Source organism: Antechinus flavipes, chromosome 1 (assembly GCF_016432865.1).
Source record: "Antechinus flavipes isolate AdamAnt ecotype Samford, QLD, Australia chromosome 1, AdamAnt_v2, whole genome shotgun sequence".
In the NCBI taxonomy this organism is placed as follows: Eukaryota; Metazoa; Chordata; class Mammalia; order Dasyuromorphia; family Dasyuridae; genus Antechinus; species Antechinus flavipes.
Window position 1 is genome coordinate 101,214,729 of NC_067398.1, and position 27,504 is coordinate 101,242,232.

Here is a 27,504-nt window from a genome sequence, read left to right on the forward strand (position 1 = left end):
ACTAAATACATATGTACCAAGTGGTATATCATCTAAATTCAGCAAAACTATATTAGTGAGAGATCTCAACCTTGCACTCTCAGAATTAGATAAATCAAACAACAAAATAAATAAAAGAAGTTAAAGAGGTAAATAGAATATTAGAAAAGTTAGGTACGAAAAATCTTTGGAGAAAACTGAATGGAAATAGAAAGGAGTACACTTTCTTCTCAGCAGTTCATGGAACCTATACAAAAACTGACCATATATTAGGACATAAAGACCTCAGAAAGGCTGAAGAAATCAAATTGTTAGTCTTAAAAATGAAAAGGGATAGCTTTCCACCAATGAAGAGGAAATTAGAGCAATAATTAGGAGTTACTTTGCCCAATTTTATGCCAATAAACTTGATAATCTAAGTGAAATGGATGACTACCTTCAAAAGTATAGGCTGCCCAAATTAATAGAAGAGGAAATAAATTGCTGAAATAGTCCCATTTTAGAAAAAGGAAATAGAACAAGCTATTAATTACCTCCCTAAGAAAAAAAAGTTCCCAGGACCAGATGGATTTGCATGTGAATTCTACCAAATATTTAAAGAACAATTAACTCCAATGTTATATAAACTATTTGAAAAAATAGGGAATGAAGGATTCCTACCAAATTCTTTTATGACAGAGATATGGTACAGATACCTAAAACAGATAGGTTGAAAACAGAGAAAGAAAATTACAGACCAATACTCCTAATTAATATTGATGCAAAAATCTTAAATAAAATATTAGCAAAGAGATTACAGAATATCATCCCCAGAATGACCAAGTAGGATTTATACCAGGAATGCAGGGCTGGTTCAATATTAGGAAAACTATTAGCATAATTGACTATATCAATAACCAAATGAACAAAAACCATATGATTATCTCAATAGATGCAGAAAAAGCATTTGATAAAATCCAACATGCATTCATATCAAAAACAGTTGAGAGTATAGGAGTATATGGACTTTTCCTTAAAATAGTCAGGAGCATCTATTTAAAACCATCAGTAAGCAGCATATATAAAAAGTGTACTCCTTTCTGTTTCTATTCATTTTTTTTCCCAAAGATCTATCATGCTTAACTTTTCTAAATTTCTATTTCTTAAACAAAATACTCCACTATTTGACTCAGAAATTTTATTTGCTGCCCCTCTACCCCACCTGGTTTTCTCTCCATTTTCTTCTCTGCTTCTTGATTCCCCAGGTTTATTTCATGTCCCAGTCAAAATCCCATCCTCCCAAGAAGACTTTCCTACTCCTTCTTAATGTTAGTGAGTTCCTTGATGTGTATCATCTTCAATTATCCTGTGTATCTCTTTTGTACATAGTCATTTACATATTACCTCTCCTCCCAACCCCATCCATTAAATTGTCAGCTCATTGAGCGCAGTAACTACTTTTTAGTCTTCTTCTTATCCCCAGTGCTTAGAACAGTGTTTGGCATACAGCAAGTGCTTATTGGCTAGTTCTTTCTCCTCTATCCCAAATAGCTGTCATAAATGAGCCTTAGAACTTCCTTTCTGGTCCTTAGTCTGCTCCTATTATTGTCATTCTTCCTATTTCTTGAGAATAATTTCTATCTGAAAAGAGTGAAATTTTATTTATTTATTTTTAAATTTTAATGTAATTTAATTAAAATTAAGTTTAAATTTATTTATTAAACCCCTTCCACGTGCTAAGTGATATGGTGTGTTTTACAAATATTATCTCATTGACTTTCAATAATATCCTTGGGAGACAGATGCTATTTTGACATAAATTTTATAATCAAGGAAACTGAGGCATATGGTAATTAATTGAATTTCTCAGAGTCACACAACTAATAATTATCTGGGTCAAATTTGAACTCAATTCTTGCTGCTCTTTACAGCAATGCATACACTCTACCAGATGCATAATGCAAAACATTACAGTAGTGTTTTAGCCTCATCCTCTTGCAGCATGGATTCCTTCATAAACAATATTAATGAGGGAGATGCAACTTCATTTGCTAAGCTTCAGTGATACAATTCCTATGACATCAGCAGAGATAAAGTGTTTCAAAAAGTATATGTCTGATCACTCCACTACCGTTCATGCTGGTAACTTCTTCATAAAAAGTAAGAACAAAACCATAAGTGTGGGCACCATTTTCATATATATATATATATAATTATTTATGAGCAGAGCTCCATCCACTATACTATCTACTTGCCTAACTAGAGTTACAGAAAATTGTTTTTGGTTTCTCAGATCTCTTTGGAAGAAAGTCTGGTGAAGATTGTTGCAGGATAGTTTTTTTTTTTAATTTTAATTTTTATTATTATATAAGGACACCTAGGTAAGTCTCTTTTAAAAAATTCAGTAAAAGTAAATATTAAAACCATAAACAAAGAAGACATAGGTGACCATTGATTTTTTTTTCTAGTGCATATTTGTGTCTTGGTGTATATTATGCTATGTTAATAAAACTATATATTTTCACAATTCCTATTGAACTTTTATTCCAAATATTACCAAATCTTTTGTAAACATTGAATCAGAGACTGGAAAAATCTGGCCTTTTACTAAAAAAACATGTTTTATTGATGTGTTTTGGTTTTTATATTATGAACATTGGCAAATCAGTCATGAGATCAGTCATGACAAACTAAAGAAGCTAAATAAAAAGCCTAATAAAGTCTCCTCATCTGAAAATGCATGCATTTCACATCTGCAGTCCTGCACTCTCTCACCTCCCTATCTAAAACAAACAAACAAATAAATAAATAGACAAGAGAAAATATATTTTCTTTCCTCCTATACTTCATGGGTGGGAGAGTAAAAAAAAAAAATTCTTGTAACAAATATGCCTATTCAAACAAAACATTTTCCCTTATTAGCTGTCTATGAATATATATATATATATATATCACAATATACATTTACACATATATACATATATATATCTATTACATATATACATTTACACACCACACACATATATATACTCACACACATAATATTTCACTGGATTAATGAGAGACAGCTAGGGGGACAATGGTGGATAGAGTGCTAGGTCTACAGTTCCACAGTAAAAAAAACAAAACAAAAAAAAACAGTTAAACCTGGCCTTAGATAACTTATTAACTGTATGACCTTGGATCATTCCACCTCAGTTTTCTCAATTTTAAACTGAGGGTAGCAATAGAAATAATCTCCTAGGGTTTTTATAAGTATCAAGTGAAATAATTTTAATAAAAAACTTAATATAGAGTAGTTGCTGAATAAATGCTTGTTTCCTTCCTTTCTAATGGATAATATCTTTTAATCATTGATCCTCTGGAATCTTGACTGGTCATCATATTGATCAAAGCTCTTAAGTGTTCAAAATTTTTCTTTTTATGATGCTATATTTATTGTATAATTTTCTCCTCTTAGTTCTACTTATATCATTTTTCATTAGCTTATTCAACTCAAATATTTTCATTTTTATAATATTGGAGTCAGTCTAAATGTTTTTGAAATATTAACAGGAGACATTATCCTCATCTTGGAAACTAAGAAACTAAATGCAAAAATAATGCTTAATTTGACAAATTTAATTATCAGTCAGAGATGAAGATGGGAATAAAACTTGTCCCTAGAGCTCTAGTTTTAGTCATTTATATTCTTCATGGTATTGTTCCATCTTTCAAATTATTTAGAAATGGTGTTGTATTAGGGAATGAAGAGACCTTTGATACCAATCATCTATTTTAATTCTTTGATGTTACATGTGAGCAAACTGAAACTCTAAGACATTGAGTGACTTATCCAGTGTCACACAGTCAGTTGACACCAGGGCCAGAGACAGATCTTATGTATTTTACCCTTCCTTCCTAACTAATTTTGTAATAGTGTGTGTGTGTGTGTGTGTGTGTGGTCACTGATTTCATTGGGATAGGGGAATCACCTGGTGAGGAAGTTCAGGCTACAAAATCAAATAACGGATTTGGTCTACAACTTTAAAACTGGGAAGCTTGTCAAATAATTACTGAAGCTATTGTTCATTTGTTTGTTTTTTTAACATCATAGCTGTGAAAATGCAAAACAAATCTTTAGGATTGTAGCTTCATATTATTAAGAATCATCTAAAATTTCTGAGATTTTTATTGAATTATTCTTAATCCAATCATATGATTTCATTAGTCTAGGGAATTACCTAGTGTTGAAATCCCCTCAAATGATGAAAGGTAATTTATTTGTTACTAATAGCCTTAGAAACAGTACTTTTGATGTCCCTCAATTCAAAGATAGCTGTTGACTTCTTTTTGTTTCATGTATGCCTGCCTTTTCAGCAAGGATATTATGATGTAGAAAATTAGCTGTCCATTTATTTTTGGTGAATCAGTTTAAAAATGCTCCAGAAACTTATTTGAACTGTCAAACTTCTCTCTGACAATCCCATCAATAAACTGTCTAGCTATATTTGAAGATATGTTGTGATTAGTCAATCTGACATTAAACATTTATTATTATTTATTCATTTATTTGTTTGTTTATTTTGTTTTATTTATTATTAGAGCTTTTTTATTTACAAAACATTCAGGAATAATTTTTCAACACTGACCCTTGCAAAACCTTTTGTTCCAAATTTTCTCCTTCTTCCCCCCATTCCCTCCCCTACTTGTCAGATAATCCAATACATATCAAATATGTTAAAATATTTGTTAAATCCAATACATGTATACATATTTATATAGTTATCTTGATGCACAAAAAAATCAGATCAAGAAGGGGAAAAAACTGATAAAGAAAACAAAATGTGAGCGAACAACAACAGAAAGAGTGAAAATGCTACGGTGTGGTCCACATTCAGTTCCCACAGTTCTCTCCTTGGGTGTAGATGACTCTTCATCACAGTTTTATTGGAACTGGTCTGAATCATCTCATTGTTGTAAAGAACCTCATTCATCAGAACTGATCATCATATAATCTTGTTGTTGCCATGTACACTGATCTCCTGGTTTTACTCACTTCACTTAGCATCACTTCATGTAAGTCTCCCCAAGTATCTCTGAAATTATCCTACTTGTCATTTTTTAGAGAACAATAATATTCCATAATATTCATATACTATAACTTATTCAGCCTTCTCCAACTGATAGGCATCCACTCAGTTTCCAGTTTCTTTTTTTTTTTTTTTGCTGAGGCAATTGGGGTTAAGTGACTTGCCCAGGGTCACACAGCTAGACAGTATCTGAGACCAGATTTGAACTCGGGTCCTCCTGACTTCAAGGCTGGTGCTCTATCCACTGAGCCACCTAGCTGCCCCCTAGTTTCCAGTTTCTTGCCACCATAAAGAAGGCTGCTACAAAAATTCTTGCACATGTGGGTCCCTTTCCCTTCTTTAAGATCTCTTTGGGATATAGGCCTAATAGAAAGATTGCTAGATTGAAGGGTCATTAAATGACCCTTAATGAAATTTCATTAAACATTTATTAAGTGACTGCTTTGTAGTGGGGACTGTGCTAATTTCTGGGGTCACAAAGAAAGGCAAAAGATAGTTTCTGAACTTGAGGAGCTCATGATCTAATGGAGGAAGGCAATACATAAAAAGAAACTGAAAAGCAGAAAGAGGTTTGGGTTTATGGGGGCATGATGAAGTTCAGAGTAGTGCAAGCAATTAGAAAATGAGGAATTAGCCTCCAAGAAGGATCTGGGACTAATCACACCTCCAATATATATTCTGAACCCTTCCTAATAAGAAGGGGATGGACCTCAGATTCAGGTACTACTAAGAAGGTGTGATTTTCCAAGTTATTGTGATTTTATAGGATGATGAGGACATTATGAAAATCCAGAGGCCCTCAACCAGGTAGAAATCATGAGGAAGTCTTCATGTTTTCTCCAATTTTTTTTTTTGAACATGAAGACAACATCTATTTATCTCTTGATTATTCCTTATCTGGCTTTCTATGAATCCAAAATCTTGGCCCTTGGATTTTCTCCAAGTCAAACAATTCACACATTATTATTCTGCTTATTTTTTTGATCTTATGTTCACATTTTGGGAATATCAAGAAAAAAGGTCTTCATATTATTTTACCCTTATTACTATTTTTTTTATTCTTGAAAAATTGGTCCTCTTTTTAGTAAAGGCTTTAGTAGAGGACATTGGTATAGGAATTTCTCCTCATTGGAGAGATGAATGACCTGCTCTATATGAGGGATATGTCAGAGATGGGGAGAACAAGAAAGTTCCATCCTTTTCAAATCCTTTTCAGCAACTTTTCTTTTTTAAAAATTTTTAATTAAAGGTTTTTATTTACAAAACCTATGCATGAGAAATTATTCCAACACTGACTCTTGCATAACCTTTTGTTGCAAATTTTCCCCTCATTCCCCTCCACCCCCTCCCCTAGCTGACGGGTAATCCAATACATGTTAAATATGTTGAAATACATGTTAAATCCAATATATATATATATATATATATATATATATATATATATATATATATATATATATATATATATATATATATATACATATTTATACAGTTATCTTATTGCTCAAGAAAAATCAGATCAAGAACGAAGAAAAAGAAAAACTGAGAAAGAAAATAAAATGCAAGCAAATAACAATATAATGAGTGAGAATGCTATGTTGTATTTCACACTTTGTTCTCATGATTCTCTCTCTGGGTTTAGATGGTTTTCTTCATCACTGCACAATTGGAATTGCTTTGAATCATCTCAATGTTGAAGAGAGCCACGTACAACAAAATTGATTATCATATTGTCTTGTTGTTGCCAGGTATAATGACCTCCTGGTTCTGCTCATTTTACTTTGCATCAGTTCCTGTAGGTGTCTTCAAGCTTCTCTGAAACCATCCTGCTGATCATTTCTTACAGAACAATAGTATTCCACAACATTCATAAGCCATACTTTTCAGCAACTTTTTGAGCTTCAAGTCTTCTTCCAGGATTTTCAAGCATGGAGTTGCTTCAGACTTTTGTCTTTGAGCTTTGAGAGAGAAGATGGAAGAAGACAATCCCACTTCAAATGCTGAAGGAAAATACTCTGGGAAGATATGACAGATGATGCTGGTTGCCATTGTTCTTCTATTCCAGCTTGTTACACTCTGGAAGTAAGGGAGTTTCTTTTTAGATAAAATCAAGGCTCCTCTCATAGTATTCATTCAACAAGTAGCTGATTGACATGCTTATATTTGTATATTTGGGAACAAATCTGGAAGTAGTATGTAGTATATTTGAAAGGGAAAATAATAGAAGTGGGGACACCAACTACGATACAGTTGCATTCAAGCAGGGATTGAGTGAATTAAGATAGAAGATAGCAAAGTAATAGAAGAAACGCAACAGCAATTGTACAGATAAAATATCTAGAACTTGATACATGGGTGTGTGGAAAAATGAAGACTCAAAGGTGACTTTAAAGTTAGAAACATGGGTAATGATTCTGTTGACAGAAACAGGGAAGTTAAAAGAAGAGCAGGATCTAGGTCAAATAATATCAAAGGAAACTTTGCAAAAGGTAGGATTTAAAATCAAACAGCAGTTGGTTGATTGCTGATTGTTAGGACAGTGAGAAGAAAATCAGGAGCCTCTTTTCCTTCTTATATTTCTCTTTCCAGCATTAAACTTATACTGACTGGTCTACATTTTTTTTTTTGATTCCAAGTTATGGAATTTATTATTTATAGATTCTGAATTGTAAATAATTTCAGTAGCCTCTAGAACAAGTTTTTCATTTGACAAATGCAGAAACTGAGGCAAAGGAAGATTAAATATCTTGAACCAGATCATGCAGGTAATAAATAATAGAATTTGACAAATGGGTCCTCTAAATCTGGAAGAAGTACTCAATCCACAATAGCACACATTTAATAATATTCTGCCTTTCTCAGTTTTCAAAGTTCCTTTTAACTTGATGAGTCTGATAGATTCATTTTATTTTAGGCTTTTTCTCCAAGAAGACTGTATGCTTACTACCACCTTTCCATGGCTATAAAACTTCAAACTCAGTGGGAGAGGCAAGGAAGAACTGATTGACGCACTTAAGTGACTTAGTATCTAGCTAGCAGTTCTGAGTTGATCTTTTTACCACACTCCAAGGGCCAGAATATAAATTCTTTATGAGAAAGAGCTAATAATTCAAAATTTAATCCCTAAATCTGAATTTCTATATTTAATTACAGAAGAAAAATGCATACTTAATGATTAAAATGAGAATGAGTCATTAAATTTGGCTTTCCCAAAACATTCACATTATTTTTCATCTATGGTAGTTGTAACTATTGCTAGATTTCAAAGACTGTTTATATGACCATGATTGTCCATATGGTTGAAGTGGCATCTGAATTTTTCAATTTCCTTATATCTTTTAACTTTGAGTCATAGGAGGAAAAAAAAAAACCTCTTATTTTGATTTCCCCCCTCTACTCCAGCATCTTCACTACCAAATCTGTGCATTTAGCTCTATGTTCAAACATTTAATTGTTCACTTGGGCATTGACATTTTAATAACAAGCTTGGTTTGATTAACTTCAGTAGAATGAGTGCCCTATGTAGATGCCTTGTGAGTTGGATGTCAAAAACTTTAAATGAACAGATTTGTTAAAAATCTAACTCTCTGTGGCGATAGCTCAGGGGAGTGGGTAAGGAAAAGGGACAAAGCAGAAAGAGCATCTGGGAAATATATCTGGCTCAGCACAAGAGTTGAATCTGGAAACTGCTGGTGGGGCAAGAAAAAGTCAGATAAGGGGATGGGAGATTTTTCACCTCTACTTTTTTTTTCCTTGTCCCCTTTTCTCCTTAAAGTATATGTATATGATGTTCATTTGCCATTTTTCAAGTACTCATTGCTTTCCTTTTTTATATCATTCATTTAGAACACTTAATTCCTTTGTGAATTGGTTATTGACAGCCGTGCCAACTAAATCTTATAACAATTGATGAATTTTCATACTACAGACTAGTCTACTCTTTCAGGTTGTTCCCATTACAACTAAACAAGTTTGTTACTAGCATGAGGTTTCACTATAGAAACAATATTTTGAAATTCAATTCAACATATGTAACAAACACAAATGTTTTCCTGAGAGGTAATGTGAAGTAGAAAGAAAGCTAGTTTAGGGGTTATAAAGACTTGTGGTCAAATTCTACCCTAAACACTGAGGCAAACATCCAGACCCTAAAGAAATCATGCAATTTTTTTCCTTTTTCCCTCATTTTCTTTATCTAGAAAATAAGGGGGTTAGATTCCATAGCGTCTAAGAAATGGCTCAGCTGTAAATGTTTGGTAAATCTGAAACCTTTAGTCAGAGAAACAGGAATAATATTGGCAGTAGTGGGAATGGAAGTGGGAACATGGACAAGCAGCAGCTTTGTAGCTAGCAAGTGGTGAGAGGTAGCTATTTACTCTAAATCGTGGTTTAAATCGTCAAGCAAAAAAAACCAAACCAAACCAAAACAACTCTTTACCAATTGTAAGACCGTCCACAGATGGGAAGGAAATTTCTTAACTTAAATAAATCATGTGTTTCAGGTGAATAATGACGTAATAAGGCACTTATGGACCATAAAATGTCATAAAACAACTTATAAAATTGAAAAGAATACTTACATAGATGAAAGACTACTTTCCTTTTACTCCATAGTCACTGTGGGATTCAGCCACATTGGAAAGGTATTCCCTCTAAAGAAGTGCAATAGCTTTGGTAAAAGCCTCATTGAATCCCCTTGGGTAGGGTGTTTTATGCTTCAGATGGCAAGGAAGTCAAGCACTCTTCCTACTTGTATGTTGATTGACTGACTTAAACTCATTGAAATCATATACATATTCAATTACCCTATCTTCATTCATCTTGGTTTTTAATCAACTACACAATTACAGGTAGCAGCTGGGTGGCACAGTGGATAGAATACCTTGACTGAAGGGTTTACATCTGACCTCAGATACTTATTAGCTGTGTACTCTGGGCAAATCACTCAACCTTATTTGCCTCAGTTTTTTCATCTGTAAAATGAGCTGGAGCAGGAAATAGCTAATTACTTCAGAATCTTTCCCAAGAAAACCACAGTTCAGGTCATGAAGAGTCAGCTATGTGTAAAAATGTCTAAAATGACTGCAACAATACCATGACTATAAGAAAGGATGAAGAACAATCCAGGACAAATAATCCTAAGGGTTTAAAACATATGCTAGCTAAATATGATTCAAATGCATGATATGACAGACAAAACTGATATGCTTTTAAACCATATCAGTATAAAGTCTCCCAAGTGAAAGAAATTTTATTACCTTTATACTCTCTTCTATAGTGAATTGTGTTCAGTTCTGTGCAACCTTTTAGAAAATAAAATCTATGGTAGATTCAGAAAAGAGAGACCAAGGTGGTGAGGGGATTGGTAACCATGCAGCATGAATATCAGTTGAAGGATCAAGGAATATTTGTGCAAAAAAAAAAAAAAAAAAAAAAAAAACGGGGGAAAGGAGCATGATAGATGTCCCTATGAATTTGAAGAACTGTCTTTGGAAGATATAATGAACTTACATAACAGCTTTTGACTGACCTTGCAGGTAGCAAGGTTTTTCTGAGGACTTTTTTGGAGAAATAATTTAGAAATTTGCAAGTCATGCTGAGTTTTGTAGTTTTGGCTCATTCACAAGCTAAAATGGTTTGCAAAGTGAAAAAAGAAAAAAAAGGCTGCCAAGACCACTTAGAAGAGAGCAGGTGGGGCAGTTGGAAAAGCAGCCTAAGGTACGATTTTCATTTTCCAAGTAGTGGGTAAAAGGTGTTTGGTGCAAAGAAGTAGAGACCACTCAGATCAATTTAAATAACCGTATACATGCTATTCCTATCGCTAAGCTCTTTGGTTGGGTATGACTGTAGTTCTTTTTAAACCATGTTTTTCTTTCACAAAAAAATTGTGTTTTAGAGAACCAGATTTATTTCTCATAAACTTTTGTGATCAATTCAGACATGTGTATTTCCTTATATTCATTGTAGGGTTCAGGAAAAGTTCTGAGAATGGCACTGGAGATAATAATAATTCCTAGTAGTATACTGGAATCCCATTCCCCCGTCAGTCTCTCTCACCCTATTTCCCTCCTTTCCTCCCCTCCTTTCTCTTTCTTCCCCCCTTTACCTTTTTCCCCATTAGTGTGTGTGTGTGTGTGTGTGTCTGTCTATCAAAGCATGATCATAAACAATTCATGTTTCATAATGAAATTCCCCAGGAACAAATTAATATGAATTTGAGCTTTCTTTTAATCTGCTCTTTTACATTATAAGCCTAAAATTCTGATTTGTCATTGGTTGTCTGGCTCATCAGAGAGGAGAATAAGCCTTTATTTAGTGTCTACTCTATGCCAGGCACTGGTCTAAGCCCATAACCTTGTGAGGAAGGCGCTATTGCTATTCTCATTTTACTGTTGGGAAGAGTGGCAAGCAGAATTTAAATGATTTGCCCAGAGATACACAGAGAGTAAAAGTGTGAGGTCACAGTTTTCTCTGACTTATTGACTGGCCCAATGCTCTCTGTTCAATATATTACCTAACTGTGTAAAAGCCTTTGGTTTCATAATGATACCTAATGTTACACTTATGTTGCTTGGCCTTGGAGCACAGAGCTATAAGCACTAAGTGAACATTTCAATGATACTTTAAAAAGAATAAAAGAAAAACAAGTCAAATAGAGCTGATTAAAAGTGTAGTGGGCTACTTCAAATGGTAGCAATTTTCCCAAGCAGATGCTGAAAGACCTCTTATTTTGAAACTTTGCAAAGATTTTCATATTCAGAGGAGTTTGACTTTGGATTAAGTAGCCATTTAACTAAACATTTTGGATTCTTTGAAAATTGGTCCTTAACTTTAAGGATCAATAGAACATTATAATTATTTAATTGGAAATGGGTTCTGGGGTCTCTCAAAATTCTTGGATTGTCGGTATCCTTATTCCTCAAGTTCCTTATGTGCATGTGTAGAGGTTAATAAAAAAAAAATTACAACTTAAAAGAACCTGAAATATCATCTAACCCAATGCTTCACTTTATATATGAGGAAACAAATCCAAAGGGATGAAGTAAAGGTCATACCAGAGTAAATCTTTGACTAGAATCTAGGTTTCCAACTCTAGTCCAATGCTCCTTCCAAAAAGTCACATTGATTCTCTGTTATTTCTTTATTAATTTCTTTAGCAATTTTATTATTGTAAATATTGTACATTTAAAAATATATAAATACATCATTTGCTGCATGATCAATCACAATAACATCAATGTTAACAATAATAACTAGTGTTTATATGGTGCTTTTAGATTTGCAAAATGTTTCACAAATGTTATCTCATTTGTACCTCACAAAAGCCTTATAAGATGGATGCTACTATCATGCCCATTTAAGAATAGTGCTCCTTTTACGATTCATTACATTCACTCAAGTCTCCTTAAACTCCCAAATTTGTCATTTATGATATCTTCCATTTTTAACAAGGTAGAGTGAAACTCTAAAAATTAGTTGATTTATTATCTTTTGTAAACAAAGTACATAATTAAAACTTTGGTTAAACTTACATATCTAGAAATCAATGTGCTGGGAAAACTTCTAAATTTTGGAAAATACAAAGACATGCTTTATTGCTTTAAAGGAAAAAGAAGATAAAAAAATTCCCTTCAGGATCTGGGAATTTTCTATTCACAAATATGTTTATCAATAGATTAAATGAGGAATCTTTTGACTTGTTTTGGTAATTACATAATGGTAATTAATGAGATTCAAGGTATATTTTGTAACTGTTTCATTTATATTAGATACAAATTATTTTTGCACATTACTTCTGTGAATTCACTTTAATTCAGTATGCATTTGTCCACTGAATTCCTACTGCATCTCAGATTACAAAGATACAAATGACACAGGTCTTGCCTTCAAGGAGCTTATATTGTATAGCAGGAAAAGAAGATTTGCAGAGATAATACAAGTATACTGCAAATATAAATACATTTTGATCGTTAGGGAAATATTAGTAATTGGGAAGATCAGATAAGATCTTCTGTAGGAGATGTTACCTGTTGACATCAAAGCTATGCTGTGTTTTTGGTGGGCAGTCTCTAAAGTCATATCTGCTTTGCATAATTTCTCTAGAATTCTGAACAATTATCCAGTGGGTTTAAGAGTTCTCTTGATAATTCAATTGCTTCTCATTTCTCTGTTAGGCAAGTTTTTTTATGAATAGTAAGGAGAGGCCTATAGAGACTAATTTTACTCTACATGATTTTAATGATCCTTTCCCACTTGGTCTCATGGCCATTATCTATGCATATGTTTCTGGCTTAATAACCTGTAATTTCATAATATTAAAGAAAATAGATCTTTTGAACTACTATTTCCCTTTTTTTAAAAAATAGGGCCAATCCCAGCTGCTCTAGGTCAATTAGGAATAATTGACAATCTTCCTTAAATATACCTTATTGGAACTTAACTCCTGGGGCTTCCCTAGGACAAATTAAGCTTCCCATTTGTCCTCTGGACTAAGGCCAATTTTATTTCAACAAGACATCCCAGGACCACTCCAGATGGTGTTTCCTGGGCCTGGCAGTCATCCAGCTGGTATACATTGACCTGCCACACCATTGTGTGAAATGCACTCATGCTAAATCTCTGCTGGCAAAATCATACTGAGAGCAAATATCTATCAATTTGGCCAAATGATTAATTTCTCCTAAACTCCACTTACGTTTTAAAACAGAATTTCTATTATCTTTTTCTCTCCCCCTCCCCCCAAGTTAGGTGCTTAATCAATGCTTGTTGATTTGAACTGAAAAGAATTGAACTCATTGGGGATTGAATGATTTTCCAGACACCTGGAAGCACATTCTATCACCAGCTATGTGATTCACTTGCATTTTCAATGGGATTGATGATTTCAATAATCTCAGGACAGCTGGTCTGTTTTACATCTGTGTTTCATGTTATTTTTATTGGGGATCAGACCACTCTTACACAATAAGTACATTAAACAAACAATTCATTTGTTCTTCATTTAATTAAAGAAAAAAAATTAAGGAAATATCTTTCACTCCGTCAAGTCTGTAATCACTTTATAGAAGTAAGACTATTGTGGGATTATTTTATAGATTATAAAAATCACTCTCCTTTCTAATAGCATTATTGTATATTAAAAAGGTTTTTAAAACGTGGCATTTGGCTGCTTGATATGCCTTTTACAGAATTTCCAGTCTTCTTGTTTTGAATGTGTTTTCATTTTTTTTTTTTTTTTTTGCTTGAGACAGCAGGAGATCACATTAAATGCACAATAATACCTGTGTTGTGATGGAAAGTCATTGAAGGAGCCTTTAGTAGGTTATTCAGAATAAAGATAAGAAAGCCAGGAACAGACAAGCATCAAATAACCAAAAAAAAAAAAATGGTTGTCAGCTGAATTATACATCTTTATCTCCCCTATATTGTAGTGTTGGATCTGCTGCTTCTTTTGATGGAGGTTTCAGTCAGAGATGACCTTTTTACCATTCTGATGTGAGAATTCATGCAACTAAATTGCTAAATATTTACAAAGTTTACAAATTGTTATTATTTTATTATGCTAATTGAAAGTTTCATCTCTACTTCCCCTCACCTTGCCCTATCACAGTTAGGTAATAAATACTAGGAAAGAAAATTCTTAACTATTTTTAAAAAATGAAGTGTTTTTTTGTTTGTTCGTTTGTTTTGTTTTTAAGGGATGTAATTAGAGATGTAATACAGGAGATCAAGATAGGCCTAGAACAAGAAAGAATCAGCTTCTCGATTTAAATCTGGTCTCAGACACTTATTAGCTATGTGACCTTGGGCAAGTCACTTAACTCTATCTCAGTTTCCTCATCTGTAAAATAGCTGGAAAAGGCATGGCAAACCACTTCATTATCTTTGTCAAGAAAACCCCAAATGGGGTTAGGAAAAGTCAAACACAACTGAAAAGAAAAATGACTCATCAAAGTTAATCCAGTTCTAGAAGAGGTATTTACAAATTTGTGGAAGAATATTTCAAAATAAATTTTTGGTAAAGAAAGACATAGTATAATAGATTTTTGTCTTTTTGGACCATCAATATGAAGTTTAAATAGACTTCAAAAATTATCTGGTTAAATTTTGTTTTACAGATAATGAAACTGAGACACAATGAGGTTAGATAACTTGCTCAATCCTATCTATATAGTAAGCATAAGAACTAGGATTTGAATCCTTCTCAGAAGCTTAATCAGAACTTTTTGTACTTAACAATATTGAAAATATATTGTCCAATTCACTCATTTTATGAATTATCCAAGGTCACATAAGTAATAAGTAGCAAAGTAAAGATTTGAACCCACATCTTATTTAATCAAATCAAACTCTTTTCTATTCCTTTGCTTTCCTAAGGAAGGAGAATAGATCGTAAAACATTAAAAAACATTTCTGACCATTTTAGTTATGTATCTCTGTGAATGAAATGTGTGCTAATATGAATGAAATGAAGGGAAAAGTTGAAAGAATTGTTTGAAGAATTTAATACCAAATAAAGGGGAATTTTTTTTTTTTTTTTGCTGTTTCAATGACTGGTATTTGAAATGCTAATCTAAACTTAAACTCTGGGCCCAAGTGCAGCTGCACACACACACACACACACACACTTTAAAAAAAAAATTAAATAACTTTTTATTGATAGAACCCATGCTAGAGTAATGTAATGTAATGTAAAGTAATGTAAAAAACATTATCCCTTGTATTCACTTCTGTTCCAATTTTTCCTCTCCTTTCCTCCACTCCCTCCCCCAGATGGCAAGCAGTCCTATACATATTAAATATGCCACAGTATATCCTAGATACAGAAGGTGGAAATAACCCAGGAAGGAAAACAAAAATGCAAATGGTTTAGATTCACTTCCCATTGTTATTTCTTTGGGTGTGGCTGCTTCTTTCCATTACTGATCAATTGAAACTGAGTTAGATCTCTTTGTCGAAGAAATCCACTTCCATCAGAATACATCCTCATACAGTATTGTTGTTGCAGTATATAATGATCTCCTGGTTCTGCTCATTTCACTTAGCATCAGTTCATGTAAGTCTCTCCAAGCCTCTCTGTATTCATCCTGTTGGTCATTTCTTACAGAACGGTAATATTCCATAACATTCACATACCACAATTTACTCAACTATTCTCCAATTAATGGGCATCCATTTATTTTCCAGTTTCTAGCCACTACAAACAGAGCTGCCACAAACATTTTGGCACATACAGGTCCCTTTCCCTTCTTCAGTATCTCTTTGGGGTATAATCCCAGTAGTAGCACTGCTGGATCAAAGGGTATGCAGAGATTGATAACTTTTTGGGTATAATTTCAGATTGTTCTCCAGAACGGTTGGATTTGTTTACAACTCCACCAACAATGCATCAGTGTCCCAGTTTTCCTGCATCCTCTCCAACATTCATCATTATTTTTTCCTGTCATCTTAGCCAATCTGATAGGTATGTAGTGGTATCTCAGACTTGTCTTAATTTGCATTTCTCTGATCAATAGTGATTTGGAACACTCTTTTATATGAGTGGAAATAGTTTTGATTTCATCATCTGAAAATTGTCTGTTCATATCCTTTGACCATTTATCAATTGGAGAATGGCTTGATTTCTTATAAATTAGAGTCAATTCTCTATATATTTTGGAAATGAGGGCTTTATCAGAACCTTTAATTGTGAAGATGTTTTCCCAGTTTGTTGCTTCCCTTCTAATCTTGTTTGCATTAGTTTTATTTGTACAAAGGCTTTTTAATTTGATGTAATCAAAATTTTCTATTTTGTGATCAGTAATGGTCTCTAGTTCATCTTTGGTCACAAATTTCTTCTTCCTCCACAAGTCTGAGAGATAAACTATCCTATGTTCCTCTAATTTATTTATAATCTTGTGCTTTATGCCTAAATCATGGACCCATTTTGATCTTATGTTGGTGTATGGTGTTAAGTGTGGATCCATGCCTAATTTCTGCCATACTAATTTCCAGTTATCCCAGTAGTTTTTGTCAAATAATGAATTCTTATCCCCAAAATTAGGATCTTTGGGTTTGTCAAATACTAGATTGCTATAGTTGACTATTCTGTTTTGTGAACCTAACCTATTCCACTGATCAACTAATCTATTTCTTAGCCATTACCAAATGGTTTTGGTGTCTGCTGCTTTATAATATAGTTTTAGATAAGGTACACATAGGCCACCTTCATTTGATTTTTTTTTCATTAATTCCCTTGAGAGTCTCGGCCTTTTATTATTCCATATGAATTTTGTTGTTATTTTTTCTAGATCATTAAAATATTTTCTTGGAAGTCTGATTGATATAACACTAAATAAATAGATTAGTTTAGGGAGTATTGTCATCTTTATTTTATTCGCTCGGCCTATCCAAGAGCACTTAATATTTTCCCAATTATTTAAGTCTGACTTTATTTCTGTGGAAGATTTTTTTGTAATTTTGCTCATATAATTCCTGACTTTCCTTTGGTAGATAGATTCCCAAATATTTTATACTGTTGACAGTTATTTTGAATGGAATTTCTTTTTGCATCTCTTGCTGCTGGATTTTGTTGGTGATGTATAAAAATACTGAGGATTTATGGGGATTTATTTTGTATCCTGCAACTTTGCTAAAGTTATGAATTATTCCTAATGGCTTTATAGTAGAATCTCTGGGGTTCTCTAGGTATATCATCATATCATCTGCAGAGTGATAGTTTGGTTTCCTCATTGCCCACTCTGATTTCTTTAATCTCTTTCTTTACTCTTATTGCAGAGGCTAGTATTTCTAATACAATATTGAATAATAATGGTGATAGTGGGCAACCTTGCTTCACTCCAGATCTTACTGGGAAAGGTTCCAGTTTTTCCCCATTGCATATGTGCTTACTGATGGTTTTAAATATATGTTCCTAACTATTTTAAGGAAAAGTCCATTTATTCCTATACTCTCAAGTGTTTTTATTAGGAATGGATGTTGAATTTTACCAAATGCTTTGTCTGCATCTATTGAGATGATCATATGGTTTTTGTTAGTTTGGTTATTGATAGAGTCGATTATGCTAATAGATTTCCTAATATTGAACCAGCCCTAAATTCCTGGTATAAATTCTATTTGGTCATAGTGTATTATCCTGGGGATGATTTTCTGTAATCTTTTTGCTAATATTTTATTTAAGATTTTAGCATCAGTATTCATTAGGGATATTGGTCTATAATTTTCTTTCTCTGTTTTCAGCCTACCTGGTTTAGGTATCAGTACCATGTCTGTGTCGTAAAAGGAGTTTGGCAGGACTCCTTCAATTGCTATTTTTTCAAATAGTTTATATAGCATTTGAGTTAATTATTCTTTAAATGTTTGGTAGAATTCGCATGTAAATCCATCTGGTCCTTGGGATTTTTTTCTCAAGGAGTTGGTTAATAGCTTTTTCTATTTCTTTTTCTGAGATGGGACTGTAGGATATTTACTTCTTCATCTGTTAGTCTGGGCAAACTTTATTTTTGAAGGTATTCTCCCATTTCATTTAAGTTGTCAAATTTATTGGCATAAAGTTGGGCAAAGTAACTCCTAATTATTGCTCTAATTTCCTCTTCTACCTTTTCATTTTTATGACTAACAATTTGATTTTCCTCTTTCCTTTTTTTGATCAGATTTACTAAGGGTTTGTCTATTTTGTTGATTTTTTAATAGAACCAACTCTTAGTTTTATTAATTAATTCAATATATTTTTTTTATTTTCAATTTTATTGATCTCTCCTTTAATTTTTAGAATTTCAAGTTTAGTATTTGACTGGGGTTTTTTAATTTGTTCCTTTTCTAGCATTTTTAGTTGCAAGCCCAATTCATTGACCTTCTCTTTCTCTATTTTATGCAGGTAGGCCTCTAGAAATATGAAATTGCCCCTTATTACCACTTTGGCTGCATCCCACACATTTTGCTATGATGTCTCATTATTGTCATTTTCTTGGGTACACATACACATATTTTAGTAGCCCAGTCTGAAAGGTTCCTCATCTGCATTGGTCAAGATATTTTTCTCATCTCTTAGTTCCCTATGTTAAATGATATTAGTTCTCTATGTTAAATGATATTACAGGTTCAGTGATACTAATTATTAAAAGGTATTTCATTTTGTCCACAGATTTTTATTTTTCTCACTCCAATAAGTGATGTTAACTCTTCTTCACTGAATTAGCCTTGAGATAATGAATTTGAATATGACCTTACATAGAAAAAAATATGTACATATATATAAAGAGAAAATATATGTAGACAGAAAAATAAAGAAAAAGGGGCTAACCACATAAAGAGAAATTTAAATGGTGGTGGTGAAAAGAGACCTTTATTAAAGTCATCTTCACTAGGCTGAGGTAATGTCTCTAAGGTCTTAAAACTTATGCCAGAGGCAAAAAGCTCTGACAAGTCCCTAAAAATGAGTATATTGAAATTAGGAAAGGCTCATCAATTCTTCAGAATTAGAGGTGATAAAAGGTTTGTCATAATAGCTCTTGGATAGTTAGGTGGCACAGTGGATAGAGTATCAATCTTGGAGTCAGGAAGACTTATCTTTAATCCAAATCTGAATTTAGACAGTAATAAGTTATATGATCTTAAAGTAACTTAAATAACTCTGTTTGCCTTAGTTTACTTATCTGTAAAATAAGCTAAAGAAGAAAGGACAAATCACTCCACCATCTTTGCCAAGAAAATCCAAATGTTGTCATGAAGAGTCAGTTCACTGAAATAAGTGAACCACAATGATTCTGAGACTATTAAGAAACATAGATCTTTGATCTCTTCTGATAAAAGGAGTATCCATATCAAGTAATAACTAAGATAGGGGATAGTACTGGGAATTATCATCCATTTCACTGGGCAACACTACATAGTTATTCCTTCTATAACAGAACTTTACCCATTATGGATTTCTAAATATGGCAGGTTGGCATAATTAAATAGGATTTTTTTGAGAAATTGTAAGGAAACCAAAGATGATAGAGAAAAAGTTTAAAAACTCAGAAATGTATTATATAAATAGACACACACACACACACACACACACACACATATATATACATATATATATATATACACATTTCTGACTTTCTGAACTATTCTGATATTAAATCATTAATATTTAACATATTAAATCAATATTTTATTGTAATATAAGCATATTTTATCTTTTAATGCCATAATAATTCTTCTCTGGTACAAAGGAAGGTCCAAAAAGTTTTATGCTGATTTTCCAGATATCAGGGGCACTATTTCTATAAACTCCATGAAGGGATAGGGAAAACTGTTTTCAATAAAGTACTATTTTCTTCTTCTGAGATGCTTGTTCTATATTCACAAAGTTGGGACTAACACTGAAATTCTTCCATCAACAGCTTTGAAAGCATTAGGTGCCAGAGACATTAGGAAGTGCTCATCAGCAGTGTATTTGAACATTCCACAAGCTATTTTGGAAAATTATGCATAGATGTTTTCTGCTAAGTTTTACTGAAATTTCACAATAACTTTTCAAATTTCTAAAACACTGAATTTTTAAATCATATCAAGAACAATACTTATTTCGCTTGGTTTGGAAAAGATAATTGTTCATTTTAGAGGAATATGAAGTGAAATATTGCACATTATTGTGAGGCCATAAGACCCTAACCTTTCGGGTCTCATTAATCTTTGCTTATGTGCTATAACTATAGAAGGTTCCCTGACCTATTTAATTATTCAGTACCACACAGGAAGATTCTAGTAGTTCTTTGTCTTAACACCATTATTAATTATCTGATAATACTGACTTCTATTTGCAAAAACAGCTAAAAGTCTCACGTCAACTGGTGGAGTTACACATTTCCCTCTCTTTTTTAAGAGCTTAAAAAAAGATTGCATTTTACTTTGAAATCAGTTTAAGAAAAAATAGATTTTTATATAGCAAAGTATTTGGCCACAATACCTTAGATAGGGTACAAACTTTGTTTTGAATTTTTGGACTAATTGTAAAGAAAAAAACATTAATTTTTATATGGGCTACCTTTACTACTTAATTTAAAGTTTAAAAAATGTAAAATTGGTTAAATAGTGTTTTTGGAATACTTTTAAATCCCAAATTCTACTTCATTTAGGAATATATCAGTAACCTAAGGAAACTTTTGGTAAAAATTCCAGTTATTTTTTCTGCTGTCAAAAGATGATTTTTATTCTGAATTAAAAGTTAGTTCTTCCTGACCTCAAACCTTATTCAAATATTGTTGCACAAATCAGAACATTCTTGCACAAAACTTGCTCATTTTGATCAAAATCCCTTTGATGAATCTTGCTGCTATTCTTGACTTTATTTCTATTAGCATTGAAATGAGAAACATAAGACTCCAATATTTTGCCATTATGCTACTAACAGGACTCTTTAATATTGATGAAAGTACTACACAAATGGGCTTAATTTTAACTAAGGGGCTAAACTTTGCTGAAAACTAAGGATGCTAAAAAATAACACTTACTTATCAGTAGGTGGCAGTCTCAGACCACTTTCTATTAACAAGCCAATTTTGCTTCTAGGACTGGTTCTTTTGCAGGCTCTTCTAAGACATTTATGCAAAGAACCATCCAAAGGATGGCTTTAAATGATTTATTTTCTAATACAATCTTGATGAAAAATGACCTCTCAGAATAGAAGTAATAAGTTTGGTCCCATTTGGTTTAAATCGAAATATAAGGGCTACTATTCAGAAAGCTGCAGATTTTCAGACACTAGCAGATTTATGGGATCTGACTTTTACAGATAGTAAAAAAAAATAAATAAATAAAATAAAGCTACATCTAAAGGTAAAAAATTCATAGCAATGCCCTTGGGAACCATAAAGGTATTGCAGCCGCTGGTTTTGAGGTCTGAACCTGGATGTCATAAGGTCAATGTGAATATTAGGCATTCAGTTGTCTAGAACTCTTTAACAGTGATGTCTTATTTCCTGATAATTTGATTCTCAAGTGACCTTATTAATGAAGGACAAGACCCAAGCTGGAAAATTAGAGACAGCAAGTCATGATTTCATAACAGTGAAAAAGATTATATCTATATCCATATCTTTATCTATACTCATATCTATGTCCAGATATAAAATTTGGTGGTACTTCAAATCATAAAATTTAGGGTGATAAGTTCCTTTTATCTTTCTTTTTTAATGCATGTCTTTTGCTTTTATAATTTCTGAATTTCTTATGCATCACTCCCAGAGGGCCATTCTGTATAACACTTGTTTTAAAAGAGAAAGAAAAGAAAGAGGAAAAAAAATCAGCAAAGCTGATCAACATATTGAAAAACAAATTGACTATATAGACAATGTCATATATTTGTGGATCTGGGGAAAAATTGGGGGACATTTTTTTCATAATTCTTCTTTGGAGTCAAATTTGTACTTTGTAATTTTCTATCATTCACTTTTTTGTTGCTTGTTCTTTCCACTTAGGATATTTTAATTGTGTACATTGTTTTCTTGATTCTGCTTATATCAGTTCATATTTTTATGCTTCTCTGTATTCATCATATTTTTATTTTTACAGGACAGATTTATTTCATTTTTAAGTCATGTATCATATGTATTTTGAATACCCCAATTAATGAGAAATGGCTAAAAAAGTTTTTTGCTACAATATAGTATTTGGCAATAAAAACTTTGGTTTGTGTGGGCCTTTCTTTGTATGAATGACTAATTTAGTTTTCTCATTTTTAAGGAAGTTTCCTATACATAGGAACAGGATGCTGAAGAATAAAAAGAGTCAGTCTTAGAGTCAAAAAGCTCTAATTTAAGTCTGCCTCTCACACACATTTTTCCTGCTAACAGTTTACATTCTAATGGAATTAACAACATATATAAGTAGGTGATGGCCATGGAAAAAAGTTTTGGTCTGGGAAATTTTATCTATCTACTTATCTATCCATCCATACATATATACATATGTGTGTACATATAGTGCATGCATGTACATATATTCATGTGTACATACACAGATATATAGGGTAAATGGATCAATGAGTCAGTCAATTAAAACAATTTTCAGAGGTAATATTGTTTTGATTATACTTTCAGAGAAAGAAGTAAAAAAAGATATTGGTTGGAGGGGTGTGTGTTAGGCTTAGTGATAGGATGAAAAAATGATGGGTGAAGAAGAGTCTGATTGTCTATAGGAAGTGCTCAATTATGTGGCTTAGCTAAATCTTGGTCTTTGAAGTGTGTAATTTTATTCTTTTTAAATTTTAGCTTTTTATTTACAAGATATGTGCATGGGGTAATTTTTCAGCGTTTACCCTTGCAAAACCTTTTATTCCAATTTTTCCCTTGTTTCCCCCTACCCCCTCCTCCAGATGTAGGTAGGAAGTCTATAATTTTCTATCTCTTCTCAGGATGGTTCTTTAAAGGGGAATAATAGAATTATAATGTTATTGTTAGAAAAGTATGGAGATAAACTAGTCTGAACTCTTTGAAAAATGTAGAAGACATATATTCATCAAAAAAGTAATATCATCATATTATTATTTGTAAATGGTAGGAAAATAATCCATTTCCACAAAACAACACATCTCTCCATTACCTTCTGGCCATTGAAAATTTAATATTTTCTTGAATGGTGTCTAATAACAATTGGGAAGAATGTTTGAAATAAATTAGTGATTTTGGACATGCTCTCTCTCTTATTCTCTGCCTCTTTCTGTCTCTCTCTCTCCCCTTCCTTGCCTTTTCCCATTGGGCTTATGGACCCTTGTCTACAATAAAGGACTGAATTATCTTTTTTATTAGTTGCTTAAAATAGTTATAGAGAACTATGGCATAGATACAACCTAAGTATAATTGTTTTTGAGAGAGATATTTACGTTTTTAAAATCCCATATTTCTGAGTGGGAAAATCAGGGAAAAGACTAAAGGGCTGCCCTTTTTTTGAAGAAGACCATGACATCAAGGAGGTAATGCCATGACATGCAAGTAAATTGGATTTAAAAGAGGGAGGGCTGTGGAAGGTCACCTGCCTCACTTTGCCTTCCCAAGACATATGGGTCCAGTGGTAAAATATTCATGAAGACAATTGAATATGGCCTGGATGCAGTGGGAGAAGTGGGACTTTTTAAGCTAAGGTCTTAAATAGATTTTGTTTGATTGAGGTCACATCCTGATTAACTCTCCAAAGCAATTGATGCAACGAATCTCCTCTTTCACCTAATCAAAAATACATACATATCCTCAGAGTCTTTGGTCAAAGTAGAAATGATTGCTATTTACATTCAAACTGATTCTAACAGGACCCAAACAATGAACAGATGGGGCTTGGCCTGGGATCTATTGGTGATCAATAAATGAAAATCAGAGTGGTTTAAGTTTAAAGCATGGTCTTTAAAAAAGAGATTTAGCCAGTAAATCTCAAGATATATTGGGAGGGTTCAGAGATCAAAAAAAAAAAAGTAGGTAAGGGTATGATACCCTATGTGGAGAGAGAGAGAGAGGGAAAAATAGAGGTATGGGGGGGGGGAGTGGTGGGAAGGAGAAAGAAGAGGAAAGGAAGAAAGAAGGGAAGAAGTAAAGGGAAGAAGGGGGAAGGAATGAAGGAGGAAAGAAATAAAAGAGGGAAGGAAGGAAGGAAAGAAAAAAGGAAGGGAGGGAGGAAAGAAGAAAGTAAGGAAAGAAGGAAGAAAGAAAAGAAAGAAAGAAGAAAGGGAAGACGGAAAGAAAGAAGAAAGGGAAGCATGGAGGGAAGAAGGGGGGAGAGAAGGAAGGAAGGAAGGGAGGGAAAGAGGAAGGAAGGAAGGGAGGGAAAAAGAAAAAAAGGGAGGAAGAAAGGAAGGGAAGGAGGAAGAAGTTTCCTAATTAAGCAGTTCAGTTTGTGGGTCACCTCTCCTCAGAGAAGTTGTCCTTTATTTTCAGTGGACCAGGACACATGAAATCAGGAAGGTGATGCCATGGCATGCAAGTGAATTGGATTTAAGTGATTGAGGTCTGAGCAAGGTCATCTGACTTACTTTCTCCTCCAGAGCCATCTGAGTCCAGTGGCCACATATAGATCAGAGCTGTTATTTGAACTTAGTTTCTCTTAATCCAAATTTTACACCTTTTACAGAACACAGTACTTGCTTTCTCTCTCTTGAGACTCAGACATTAACATAATGAGTGCATAAGATTCTAGGGTATAAAGCAGCTTGAGGATAACAAGGTTGAATTTAGAATTAATTTCTGGCTACTTATTCATTCATTTATATATTTATTTGCTTAGACACTCATTTTGGAAAAAAAAAATTGAATTCCAAATTCTCTTCCTTCTCTTTCTTTTACACATTGAGATTACACATTATATTAATTATACACATGAGGTCATGAAAAACATATTTCCATATTAGCCATGTGGCAAAATAAAAATAAAAAGCAAGAAACAAGGAAAGTGAAAATATATGATTTATTCTTCCCTTGGAATTCATCAGATGTCTCTCTGAGGTGAATAGCATTTTTCATCATAGGTCCATTGGAATTGTCTTGAATCATTATATTGGTCAGGGTAGCTAAATCTTTTACAATTAATCATTACAATATTGTTGTTATGATGTGCAATATTTTCCTGGTTTTGCTACTTCACTTTGTATCAGCTCATATAAGACTTCCTAGGTTTTTCTAAAAATGTCTTGCTTGTGATTTCTTACATCACAAATGTATTCCATCACAAACACTTAACATGTCTTGTTCATCCATTTCTTGATTCGTGGACATCTCCTCAGTTTCCAATTTGCTCCTATAAAAAAAGATCTGCCATATATAATTTGGAAATTTAGATCCTTTTCTCTTTTATCTCTTGTGATATAGAAATAGTGATTTTATTGCTGGCTCAGTGATATGCACAATTTTGTAGCTGTTCAGATGTATTTTCAAATTATTTTCCATAATGATTGGACTAGTTCACATCTTGACCAACAAGTATTAATGTCCATATTTTCCCCTGTCTACTAGAGCATTTGCCATTTCTGGAATTAATTTTTAAACCAAAGACATCCACTTCAAAATGATTATATGATTTTTTTATAATAATAATAATGTCTCATGTTTATAGCACTTCAAGGCTTATAAAACATTTCTTTTTTTTTTTTGCAAGTCAATTGGGGTTAAGTAAATTGCTTAGAGTAACACAGATAGTAAGTGTTAAGTATATGAGGCTGAATTTGAACTCAGGTGTTCCTGACTTCAAGACCAGTGCTTTATCCATTGTGGTATCTAGTAACCCCTATAAAATGGTTCTTTACAACATATCTAGGAATTAGATGCAAGTAACTATATCTCCATTTTATAAATTTAAGAAAAAAGTGATTATATGATTGGACCGAAATTACACAAACTGTGATTTGAATTTAGGATGTTCACTTTCCAAGTTGGGATGTTTTTGCTTATATCAGGCTTTCTTCTCTCTGGCAATTGCCAGAATAAAGTGAATAAGAAGTAGTATTTGAATGAAGTGATATTTGAAAGGAGTCACTATTTTGTACCATTGGAAGCATATATCATCTCAAATTCAAAATCAGATTCTTCCTACAAAAATGGTCAGTGTTAGATGGTGATCAGGATTTTTCATAGGATACCAGCCAAAACTTACTAAGTTTAGGGTCTGCATTCCAACTGTCAGAGCAGTTGATATTCTGAAATGGTAGAGAAAACTTCTTCACCTAGAGGTTCTTTTTTATCAGTTAAATTTCAGGTTCTATTCCTATTCTTATTAGACATTGGTGGCTTATACTGTGGTTTGGAGTAAAATACCCATAACTTATAAAAGCACAATTTGTGGAAGTTACATAAACTGAGGCAGACACTCTCTTGAGGTAATTTAGATTTATTCTTTTCCTTAGAGAGGAAGATGCCTGGAGAAGTGAGTCCTCAAGAATTAAATCCCTCTTTTCCCTAAAAGGAAGAAATCCAGAGAAAGACAGTGACAGCTCATCAAGTAATAGATTGAGTGTTTATATATCTTTTGAATAAAAGAAGGTAAGGAATTTTGTAGAAAAGGTGAGTTTAGAAAGGAATGAATCACTGAGTCCCATCCCTAAGGGGAGAGGTGTGAGGAGTGGGGAACTCCAGGTGTCAGAGTTGTGATCCTGAGATACAGCAATCAGAATTGATTTTGGTGATAAGCAATCTATAGGATAAATCTTGATAAAAATATGTCTCCCAAACCAGGATATTCCAAGAGCCCTGTAACCAAGAAGTAGTGGAATATCGGGAGATAAAGATGTCTCTTGAAGGTCCTTAAATCACCAAATGACTCAGGACTTGCTTCAAAGTTTATGTGAGTTTAATTGGCATAAGAGTTGCTGATTATCTGCACATTTATCTAGGTTTATTCTCGGACTTGGTAGGATTGTTGGTATGTCAAGCCAATAGAGCTAGTCTTCCCTCGTGCCATTCTTCTGGTTACCTGGGTAGGGGTTCAAGCAAATTTTTGTAGTTATATC